Raw genomic sequence first — 12,595 nt, forward strand, 5'->3', positions numbered from 1 at the left:
ACCGAATTCTCCCACTTGCTGCTCCTCTCTTTCTTGGCCCAGCGCCAGCACACACTCCCGGTCACTAAACGATGGAAACCGCACCAGCACCGCCCCGCGTGGGGTCATTTGCCTTAGGCCTCCTGGCCATCACTCGATGAGCTCCTCAAGCTCCAGGGGCAAATGGAAGGACCCCGCTCCATCAACGAGCTCAACATTGTGGTCACATTACGCCGGGGAGATCCGACCCCTCCAGCCTCTCCGCCAGGCCCAGGATCTCAGATTCTTTCGCCAGTGCGAAGTCCAGCTCCTCCAAGCGGTCTTGCCACTTTTTGTGAAGTGCCTCGTGCAACTCCACTTTCCCCACGAGGACCACGGCCCCTCCTCCCCTCTCAGCGGCCTGCTGCTGCAACTCCCGAATCGACACCTCCTGTGCCGCCTGGGTCCCAAGCAGCTTGTTTGTAGTTGCATTCAGGGAGTCCAGCAACTCAGCCTTCAGCTCCGCAAAACAGCGCAGAAGAGAGGTTTGCTTCTCCTGCGCCCACTTCCACCAGTCCTCGGGTGTTCCGCCGGCCGCCAGTTTGTCTTTCTTCCCCTGCTTTTCTTGGGGAGCTGCTGCAGCTTTTTCCTTTGCCCCACTCCGGGTGAGCACAATAAATTATGGGGAATGCTCCTCGAGACACCTTTCCCCACTGGGATTCGTCGGGACAGCGTCGACTGCTGCTAGAATTCAGCTTTCATAAAGGCCCTCAAGTCAGCTTGAGAAATCTGAGCTGGCCCTTCCCCCGCTTGCCTGCTTGTAGAGGCTCTTGTTTGCTGCTGCTTCCGCCCAATCTTGCACTGTTTCTGAGGGTCTGATAACCCAGAAACATACTATTCCTGGGGGAAAGTACTCCTTGAACATTCACCAACGGCTTTTCATCGAAATTCCAACCCGTGCCGCCCAAAAAAGAGCTCTTTTCTGTAACCTTGGACAGGAGCTGCCACTGTGTGCTCACTCACTTCATACTGCACACCGGAAGTCTCCCTGTAACTCCATTTTAGCGCAATTGCCTACAGGTAAAGCTACTCGCTTGATTCTTGCAGTGCATTGTATTTGACTTTCTTAACTGAATGAAAGAAGAAAGATTACTTAAATTTCTGCAGTGCTTTAATAACCTTAAGACATCCCTAGTTCTCAATTGTGCTTTGTCATTCATTTTGGATCTTTGCAGAGGGCCTGGGTTTTCGGACTAGCCGCATCATTAAATCATCACAATTTTACTCTGGGACATCTCCTTTACTTTTCGCATTCTCCTTTATGCATTTGTCTCAGCTATGTATATATTGCAAATATCAATTAATATGATAATATACATGATTTGTGGTGCTGTGTTGTATATATGTAATTATATGTAATTGTAGATAAAGTTATTTCTTTCGCTTCTACAAACCTGTGCTGGAGTCTTCACGTCCCTCACAAAACCCGTGATCTGCAGTGATGTTAATTCCACATTCATAAAGTGAACATATTGACCTTTAGAACTTATTTTGCAATTACCTTGATTTCTCTTACATACTTGAAATCCATGCCTTCTGTTTTCCAGATAGTTAGAGACCAGACCTAACTCTGCCAAGATTCACCTCTTGAAAGTCCCCATGCAAAGTCTCCATTGGAATTTCCCGGGAACTTAGAACTTCTGATGAGCAATTTCCCTGCTCCTCGGAACCCTCCAAGGAAGACCTCCAATTCTTGATTCCGAGTCAGTCACAACTCATTAGAATAGTTAAACTGAAAAGAAATCCTAGAATGCCTGCTGGGTAATGATACAACTGACCCACAATCACTTCCCCTTACTCCCTCTCAACCTGACTAGCCCCCCAGGCACCTGATTAACCCCTGACCCAATCTAATTAGCCCCCACCAATCAATTCCCCCAGATCTCCAATTCTCCCCAACCCAACTAGACCCTGAATACTCCCTCTCCGACATGACCTGCCTTACCCACAATCTCCCAAATTCCCCTGACTTCCCCTGATCCACAGATGTCCCCATCAACCACCTGAATCCCCGTTGTTATACCCTGCCTGATTACTACTGGCTGTGGACTATTGCCTATCCCACAATCCTCTGAGTATGAGCTCCCCAATGAGGGGGCAGAGAAATCATTAGCAGAGTCACCTGCATATATAGAACTGGCCAGTGTGAAACCAGCTAGAGAGGAGAAAGCAGTGGTGGAGTCCTGCTGCTGTTGTATATATGTAATTGTAAATAAAGTTATTCTTTTGCTTCTACAAACCTATGCTGGAGTCTTCACGGCCCTCACAAAACCCGTGATCTGACCTGCCCTAACCTTACCCCCTGCTCCCTTACACACTCTCTGTAGCTTTTTAAAGAAACTTTGGGACATATAAACTCCTAACTTATAGAATGCAGCAGCTAATCCTGTATTTCTGCGCGAATTCATTTGGCCGCACATTTGAGGTTGCCTACACTGATCCAATTTGAATGGACCCTCTATCAGAAGGCTGCCTTCAGGTACCTGAAGAAGGTAAGAAAGGTTCAGAAATAGGGATTTCCGGCTCTAAACAAAAGATTAGGATCCAGGTGTCTGTCTTTGGTTTAATATTTGATGCAGTTGTATAAAAGGATCTATTTACAAAATACATGCTGGTTGGATGAATTAAATTCCACGTTGCGGTGAATCCATGTGCAATTACAAGATTTGCTGTCTGTGATGTAACTAGAATCAATAAAATTAAATATAAAGATATACAAATTGTCACTTGGTAGTAAAAAGGCAAATCGTGACTCACTTACACTTGCAAGGATGCTATATATAGTCATACACAAGGATTTGTCTTCTGCAGGGAAAAAGAACATTTCTCAACATGGACTTTTTGAATTAAACAAAAGCATGGAGACAATATTTCCATGGTGAGTTCTCTTATCGCAATGCCTCGGCCAATCAGAGTTGATTTCCAGCTAATCAGCGCTCTTTTCTTATGCAGCATAAGTTGTTCCCTTTGAAATTTGGCACTCTTGCATCTGTCATGGTGAGTGCAAGACAAACAGCTTCATCAGCATGTCTCTTTTTTTCAGTGATACGCCACTGATTAAATAATAGAAATTGGAGTGCACCGACACATTTTACTCAAATAGGCTAAAATTGTGCACAATTCTCAGAAATTCTGCTTTCATGCTGATTCTGTCAGTGGGCCTGGAATTTTCAGGAGAAGCAATGAACTGAAGTTCTTGCAAACAGTTAGGTTGGATTTTTAGATACATGGTAGCTGAGTATACGTGTTGATGATGTATTTACATTTGCTCATGTTCGTTATTGCTGAAAAAAATAATTACAACCTTTTCATCTGGAAGTTATTTTTAGGTTCATTTCAAGACCTAATTTTGTGAGAGGACTTTCAATGTTGCACCAGCCTATTTGAAACATCCATATTGTAACATTATGGACTGTTTAATATCACTTCATAGTCATTAAATGTCCAAATTTTTAATTGGTCATGGAATAGCAAGGTTTTATTTATTAGCTGTTGAATGTTACCTAAAGACCAGTGTGGTTTTTTTTTAAGTACTGAAAGAACTTTTCCTGACAACATTGTCATTTGCGAAGTTGAATTAATTTTTTAAAACTTTTTCAAGGGATGTGGGTGTCACCGGTTAAGCCAGCATTTATTGTCCATCCCTAATTGCCTTTGAAAATGTGGTGGCGAACTGCTTTCTTGAACCACTGCAGTCCATGTGGTGTAGGCGCAGGATTTCATATGTGAGCATTAAAAAAATCTATACACTTATGGTCGCTTTCTTCAGGATTTATTTATCCGCAAAGGTTGAAAGTAGTGTCATACACACATACGCAGACGGTAAAGTCACTTGTTCATTACCTTCAATACTGATGATCAATTAGTGCTTCCTTTTTTCATAAGGCACTAATACACTAATCTTACACGGTGAACGACATTTTAAATGTGAACCTGCCCTCGGCACACTTGCATGATTTGCTTGGTAAGCAAGGAGTATCCAGCTGATTTTGTCATCATTTTCATTTGAAGGCATTTACTTCAGTAATCCTGAAAATCCTCTTCAGGGATGGAAGGTACGTTACAGCTCTATGGAACTCTGTTTAGATCCCATCTGAAGTGATGCATTCCATTTTGGGTGCCACAACTTGGACAAGGTATATTGGGCTTGCTGGGGTTGCCGCACAGAATTGTCAGAATGTTAGTGGAGCTAAAAAGATTAACTTGAGAGGACTGGCTGATGACCTAGGCTTGCGTTCTCTTGAATGAGAAGAGTAAGTGATCTAATCGAAGTGATTTAGACGATTAAGACCATAAGACACAGGAGCAAAATTAGGCCACTCGGCCCATCGAGTATGCTCCGCCATTCAATCATGACTAATACTTTCTCACCCCCATTCTCCTGCCTTCTCCCTATAACCCCTGATCCCCATTAGAAATCAAGATACTATCTATCTCTGTCTTAAAGACACTCAGTGATAAATTTGCCCTAAGGGGGTCAGTGCAGGGGTTTTTCAGGAGATGGCAACCATTCCTAGATCTCCTGGCAGAACAATTTTTTTTAAAAAAAGACACTGTGATTTGGTCCCCAAAGCCTTCTGCACCAAAGAGTTCCACAGATTCACCAAGCTCTGGCTGAAGAAGTTCCTCCTCATCTGTTTTAAAGGATTGTCCCTTTAGTCTGAGATTGTGTCCTCTGGTTCTAGTTTTACCAACAAGTGGAAACATCCTCTCCACATCCACTCTATCCAAGCCTCGTAGTATCCTGTAAGTTTCAAGAAAGTCCCCTCCTCATCCTTCTAAACTCCAACGAGTACAAACCCAGAGTCCTCAACCGTTCCTCATACGATAAGCTCTTCATTCCAGGGACCATTCTTGTGAACCTCCTCTGTACCATTTCCAAAGCCAGCACATCATTCCTTATACACGGGACCCAAAACTGCTTAAGGTACTCCAAATGGGGTCTGACCAGAGCATCATACAGCCTCAGAAGTACATCCTTGGTCTTGTATTCTATCCCTCTCGACATGAATGAGAATGTTCCATTTGCCTTCCTAACTGACGACTGAACCTGCACGTTACAGGATTGGATAGGACAGCGTTTGAATTTTGACCACCGTCAGTTGACCGCCTTCCTGTTTGACTCAGCCTTGTGTAGTTAAAATACCTGTGCAACATACCGGTTGAGCTTACGGCTAATAGATTTTGTTTTTCAACCAAACTGTAAAAACTAAACAGACACATGAGGAGAATGGGAGAAAAGAACCAACAAGCCTGAGAGACAGAGGTGAGGAGTTGTGGCGCAAATTTGACAGGATAATAAAGACATTGCAGCTCAACGTAGTCACATCGTATAATAATGAAGCCCATTAGAGCTCTCAGGACAATCGGAAATCGATTTGCCTTAATGATAGGCCCCTGAAGATTAAGTCTGATCACCTTAAAAACTTTGTGGAAGAAACAGGTTGTTTTAATTACTGTCACTCAACGCAAGTACGTGGAGTAGTTGTATGGAATTATATTATGATAAATGATTATATATTAAAGCCTGTTATTTAAAACACCCCATCAGCCTGCATCACCTTTGTTGCAACAGCAACCACAGGAAACCTGCCTACATCTCTGGCTTCCTTGAGGCTAAAAACTTAAAAATAGCAAGTGTTCAGCGATTGACTCATTCCGAGTTGGCAAAATAAGTTGAATACTTGGTTGTGATCAAATTTTAAATGGCAACCGAGCCCTCAGCAAACATAAATCGGCAGGGAAATAATTGTTTGTGACCAAGTGACGGATAGTAGCCAATCCGACAAGTAAAGGAAATAAAACTGACGGGTGTACTAGAGAACTCATGTTCTACAATCCACAGCTGGAGGAAAAAATCGTTAGGATACGACATACCTCTGATCGAGCACATAGGAAACATAGAACAGCAAACAAAGTTGTTTGAAACACTAACCAAAGTGAAATGCTTTCAATAAAGTAACATGGTAAAGCTATGGTTGTGCTCTGCAGGGCAGAAAATTATAAATCTGAGGAAACAATTTTCAGCAGATTGCATCAAAAAGTTGAAAACTTAATTAGGTCAAAGAAAGGGCAGCATGGTAGCACAAGTGATTTGCACTGTGGCTTCACAGCGCCAGGGTCCCAGATTCGATTCCCTGCTGAGTCACAGTCTGTGCGGAGTCTGCACGTTCTCCCTGTGTCTGCGTGGGTTTCCTTCAGGTGCTCCAGTTTCTTCCCACAGTCCAAAGACGTGCAGGTTAGATGGATTGGCCTTGATAAATTGCCCTTAGTGACCAAAAAAGGTTAAGAGGGGTTATGGAGATAGGGTGGAAGTGAGGGCTTAAGTGGGTTGGTGCAGGCTCGATGGGCCGAGAACTGTATGTTCTATGTTCTAAAGCACGATTGTCAGTCAATTCTCTTCAAGCTGAATGTGCGATAAAAATTATGTCTCAAAGGTAGAGTTAAGCTTGAGTGGGGTCTTCAGCAACACGAGAACCAATGTCGTATTAGCGATAATTAAAACATACGCATTGTCAAAAAAAGAAATACAGTAGTTGGAGAAAGGTTTAAAGCAGCAGTAGCATGGTGCATTGCCATGATGCCAATTTATCCACAAGACACCGAGAACAGTGATTCTTCATGGGAAAGGATAAAGGTTAAAGAACCCGCGGTACGTTGTTAGCTAGCTTTCAACATGACCAAAATGGAGCAAAAGAATCAAGGTTTGTATTCGGGACACCCTGACATACGCCAACACTCTACAAACCATGCTGGGATCCACATGAGTAGGAACAAGAGGCACGACGGGCATTAACATTCATTTGGCAACCGATATGAAAGTGTATAAATGTGTGGGAGTTGGTTAACTGTGATATAAGGCGGGTGGTACATATAGGGTTAATGTGGGGCTGAGTATAGTACCACCCGCACAGTGATGCAAGAGACCACATAACCCGCACCTAGGTTAGGTCTTGTGTAGATCAGAGCCTTGAGGAGAAGCAAGCATGGATTCAACCCTTAGCTTAAATCCTTTACTGTATCATAGTTCTTGTCATTGATAAATGCATGCAGTTAACCTACTTCAAAATACAAAGAGTTCATTAAGACCTACCAAATGGCAGCCAAAACCCTACATCATTAATCTATGGATATTTAATGGATCTTTAAGAAGTTCAACCCTCTATGGTCTTATCTTTGATTTTGGAAGTCGTTTCTGAGTGAATGGGCATATGCATGGCAGCTCAATATAATGTGGATAAATGGGAGGTTACCCTTTTCGGTAGCAAAAATTGAATGGGTGTAATTTGAAAGAGGTGGATACTCAGTGGATACTTAGCAAGACCTTGGTGTCCTCGTGCATCAGTTGCTGAAAGTAAGCACGCAGGTACAGCAGGCCGTAAAGAAGGAAAGTGTTGATCTTTATAGTGTGAGGATTTGAATATCGAAATCGAGATGTTTACTATACCTGTACAAGACACTGGTGAGGCTCACACCTGAAGTATTGTGTGCAGGTTTGGTGTACTTATCTGAGGAAGGATGTTCTTGCTATGTTGGGAGTGCAGCAAAGATTTAACTGGCTGATTCCTGGGATGGCGGGACTTTCATATGAGGAGAGACTAAGTCATATAGGATTATGTTCATTGGCGTTTAGAAGAGTGAGAGTGGATCTCATAGAAACTTTAAAAATTCACGCAGGATTGGATTCAGAAAGAATGATCTGGATGTTGGGGGAGTCCAGAACTAGAGGTTATAGTTTGAGGATAAGGGGTAAACATTTTGGGACTGAGGTGAGGAGAAAATTCTTCACCCAGAGAGTGGTGAATCTGTGGAATTCGCCACTATGGAAAGTAGTTGCGGCCAAAATGTTGTGTAATTTCAAGAAGAAATTCGATATAGCTCTTGGGGCTGAAGGGTTATGGGGGGGAAGGTGGGATCAGGGTATTGAACTTGATGATCATAATGAATGGCGGAGCAGGCTTGAAGGACCGAATGGCCTCCTCCTGCTTCTATTTTCTATGTATGTTTTTATGTATGTTTCTACATATGTATGCAGTTTGAAATTTGTTAATTGTTTGCTCTATGTGTACTTTTGGGATATTTTGAGACATTCTTTTAGTTTTGAACTGATTTAAAGAATGTCATTATTTCTTTGGCTATGAACCTGGAAAAGTCATGGAAAAAAATATGGTCACTTGCGTTTATAACCCATTACAGAGATTGATACTCTTACATTGCATGAAGTAGGAATATTGGACGGGATTCTCCCCTACCCGGCTGGGCGGGGGGTCCCGGCGTGTTGCAGTGGCGTGAACCACTCCGGCGTTGGGCCGCCCCAAAGGTGCGGAGGTCTCCGCAACTTTAGGGGCCAAGCCCTCACATTGAGGGGCTAAGCCCGCGCCGGAGTGTTTTCCACTCCGCCGGCTGGTGTGAACGGCCTTTGGCGCCACGCCAGCCGGGGCCGAAAGGACTTCGCCGACCGGCGTAAGTCCACGCATCCGCCAGAGCGTCAGCGGTTGCTAGCATCATACCGGCGCATGCGCAGGGGAGGAGGTCTCTTCCACCTCCGCCATGGTGAAGACCATGGTGAAGGCGGAAGAAAAAGGGTGCCTTCACGGCACAGGCCCGCCCGCCGATCAGTGGGCCCCAATCGCGGGCCAGGCCTCCATGGGGGCACCCCCTGGGGTCAGATCGCCCCGCGCCCCCCCCCCCCCCCCCCCAGGACCCCGGCGCCTGCCTGCACCGCCAATCCCACCGGTAAGAGAGGTGGTTTAATCCACGGCGGCGGGAGAGGCTCGTCAGCGGCGGGACTTCGGCCCATCGCAGGCCGGAGAATCGCCGTGAGGGGACCGCCAACCGCTGCGGGGGGTCCCGCTGACCGGCGCGGAGTGATTCCCGCCCCCGCCGAATCTCGGGGGCGGAGAATTCAGGACACTGCGGGGCGGGATTGGCACCGGCCCCGGGCGATTCTCCCACCTGGCGGGGGTCGGAGAATCCCGCCCATGGTTGTTGAGCATGTTCATTTCAATTTCAGACTCTGCTCCCAGAAATTGTGGCAAACATTTGGTGTTATATTTTAACTGAAAGACCCTAGTGTCTATTTATTTTGACTAAAAGTCCGCTCATTCAGCTGAAAAGAACAGGGAGTTTACAGACTGTGAAAATGACGGCTCTCCCCATATTTCTGTTTGTCTTTCTGTGCCTCCCCATCTTCATCCCAAGGGCCTTTTTCAAGCGGGTGAATAAAGTTATTGTGGGCTTTGTGTGGGCAGATAAAACCCCGCGAGTGAAGAAGGTGTTGCTAGAGCGCAGTCGGGGGGAGGGTGGGTTGGCTACTGGGGGGCTAATATAGCCATGATTAGTTAGTGGGTAGTGGGGGAAGGGTCGGCATAGGAGCGGATGGAGGCGGCGTCATGTAAAGACACAAGTTTGGGAGCACTGATATCGGCCCCTCTTCGGTTCTTGCCGGCCTGATACTCCACAAGTCCAGTGGCGGCTCTGAGAATCTGGGGGCAGTGGAGGAGATATAAGAGAGTGGAGGGAGCATCAGTTTATAATAATCATCGGTTTGTACCGGGTAGACTGGATGGTGGGTTCCGGAGATGGCAAAGAGCAAGAATTAGGAGGATGGGGGATCTATTTATAGACAGGAGTTTCCCCAGATTGAAAGCCTTGGAGGGTAAATTTGAATTACCACCAGGGAATGGGTTTAGGTATTTGCAGGTGGGAAACTTCTTGAGAAGGCAGGCTCCAGCCTTCCCGCTGCTGCCGCCACAGGGGATACAGGACAGAGTGGTCTCCAGTACCTGAGTGGGAGAGGGGAAGGTATCAGATATTTACCAGGAACTTTTGGATACTTTTGGAGGAAACTCCAGTGGAGGAGCTTACGGGCAAGTGGGAGGACGAACTAGGAGGAGAGATAGAGGCGGGTCTGTGGGTGGATGCCCTAAGCAGGGTTAATACATCCTCATCATGTGCCAGGCTTAGCCTGATACAATTCAAGGTAGTCCACCAGGCACACATGACGGTGGCCCGGATGAGCAAGTTTTTTGGGGTAGTGGACAGGTGTGCGAGATGCGCGGGAAGCCCAGCAAATCAAAGCTTAGAGGGTTTTGGCAGGGTTTTGCTAAGGCGATGTCCACGTACTCAAAACACAGCAGATGCTGAGTCCAGAGGTGGCGAGCTTTGGAGTGTCGGAAGAGCCGGGAGTGCAGGGGCGAAAGAGGCCGACGTCTTGACCTTTGCCTCCCTAGTAGCCCGGAGACGGATCTTATTAATGTAACGGGACTCGAAGCCCCCAAGTGTTGAGACCTAGGTTAGTGACATGGCTGGGTTTCTCAGTCTCGAGAAAATAAAGTTCGCCTTAAGAGGGTCAATGGTTGGGTTCACCAGGAGGTGGCAGCCGTTCATCGACTTTCTCGGGGAAAATTAAAATGTCAGCAGAAGCAGAATTCCAAACGTTGGGGGGAGGATTTTTGTTTTATGGTTGGGGTGTGTGAAGATTGTGATGGGGGTGGAAATGTTTATTGTACCATGTTTATGTCGCTGTTATTGTTATAAAAACTTGCAAATATCCTCATAAAAATATTTTTTAAAAAAAGAAATGACCAGGGAGTTTGATTTTTTTAAATGCAATAAAAGGATATATTCAGGCCTAAAGAGCCTAAACAGTTGTCATGATGTAAAAACAGAGATGTGAAGATGTCATACGGACCCGAAGTTAACTTTGGGAGGAATTCTCCATTTGAGAGACTATGGGCCAGATTCTCTGATTCTGAAGCTACATGTAGAGGATCCGTGGCGTTTTACTTGGAAAAAATCAGTGGCCGGTGAGTGGTGAGCAGTGGTGCCACGTAAAACTCCTGGCCTCCAAGAGAATTACCGAGTCCATGGCCGCGCAAGTGCACGCCGATGACCTGCAGTGGTCGTGCCGTAAAACATAGCGCCGGTCGTGCGCGGACCCGACCTGCCCGATAGTGCCCCCCTGACACCAGAGGTGAACCGCGCGGTCATGAACTTGCCCATGTGGGGGCGGAGCATTGGGGGAGGGCCTTCAGGTGATGCGCTGAGGCCGTCCCAATGCTGTGCGGTGCGCGCCGCAATGGCGGCGTCTCAGAGGGGTTGGAGCATACGAAACCTGCGTCAAGCAGGCGCCGCCCCCGATTTCGTCGCCAGAAGGGGTTCTCCGCCCGATCACCGATTATGAAATCAGCGTCGGGGAACGGTGAATTCGGCCCTATGTTTGCCTGCTGAATCTGAATAGCCTCTGGTTTGTGCTCGGTTGAGAACTGCGCCAAGGCTATTCACTGTTCCTTACCATGCAAATTTATGCAAGGCGGAGATCACGAGCGATTCCGTCACAAATCCCGCTATCGAGCCACCATTTTGAGTGGGCGGGCTGAAAGCGGGGTCCGGTAGCTGCCAGCCACATCCTGTAAATGAATTTTGAAGAAAGCACTGATGCTTCACAGCGCCAGGGACCCGGGTTTGATTCCCGGCTTCGGTCACTGTCTGTGCGGAATCTGCATGCTCAACCCGTGTCTGTGTGGGTTTCCTCCGGGTGCTCCGGTTTCCTCTCTCAAGTCCTGAAAAGCGTGCTATTAGGTGAATTGGACATTGTGAATTCTCCTTCAGTGTACCCGAACAGGCGCCGCAGTGTGGCTACTGGGAGATTTTCACAGTAACTTCATTGCAGTGTTAATGCAAGTTGACTTGTGACACTAATAAAGATTATTATTATAAATCCAGGGCAGCACGGTGGCCTAGTGGTTAGCACAACCGCCTCACGGCGCTGACTTTCCAGGTTCGATCCCGGCTCTGGGTCACTGTCTGTGTGGTGTTTGCACATTCTCCCCGTGTCTGCGTGGGTTTCGGCCCCACAACCCAAAAATGTGCAGAGTAGGTGGATTGGCCACACTAAATTGCCCCTTAATAGAAAAAAAATAATTGGGTAATCTAAATTTTTTTTTAAAATGAATAATCCCGGAGTCAACTCTTAGAAAGTGGGTCTGTTTGGCTGCCACGTGGGCATCAGCAGGATGAGAAAACAATTCAGGTTGTTCATATTGCCCGATTTAAAGCAGTCAGAAAAGTACTTCATGTTACTTATTCAACTTTTTCAGTTTTATACATAACAATATTAAATCACCGAAATCCAATTCACCCCCTCCCCCCACTCCCCACCGAACCAAAAGACTCCCAACAGGAACCTCCCTTTCCGTCCTCCCCCCTCCCTCACAACTATCGTCTCCGGAAGAGCCCCCCCCACTACCAAATCCTCAAACATCTCCACCAAAAGCGGCACCAGTCAATCAGCAAACGTTTTATAAAATTTCACCGGGAACCCATGCGGCCCCGGCACCTCACCAGTCTGCATTCGCCCAATAGCTGCCCAGACCTCCTCCTCCAATGGCACCACAACCCTTCCAGATTCTCCTTAGAACACTCCAAAAACTCCACCATATACGACTCCTCCCCAGTGGATGCTTGTCGAACGCCTCAATCACCCCATTCTGTTTATCCGACGCAGACACTAGTCCAGCACTCAAATCTCAATCCGAACAATCTCTCGGGAGGCTGCCTTCCTCCTCAACTGACC

The sequence above is a fragment of the Scyliorhinus canicula genome, chromosome 17 (genome assembly GCF_902713615.1).
Source record: "Scyliorhinus canicula chromosome 17, sScyCan1.1, whole genome shotgun sequence".
NCBI classification, from domain to species: domain Eukaryota; kingdom Metazoa; phylum Chordata; class Chondrichthyes; order Carcharhiniformes; family Scyliorhinidae; genus Scyliorhinus; species Scyliorhinus canicula.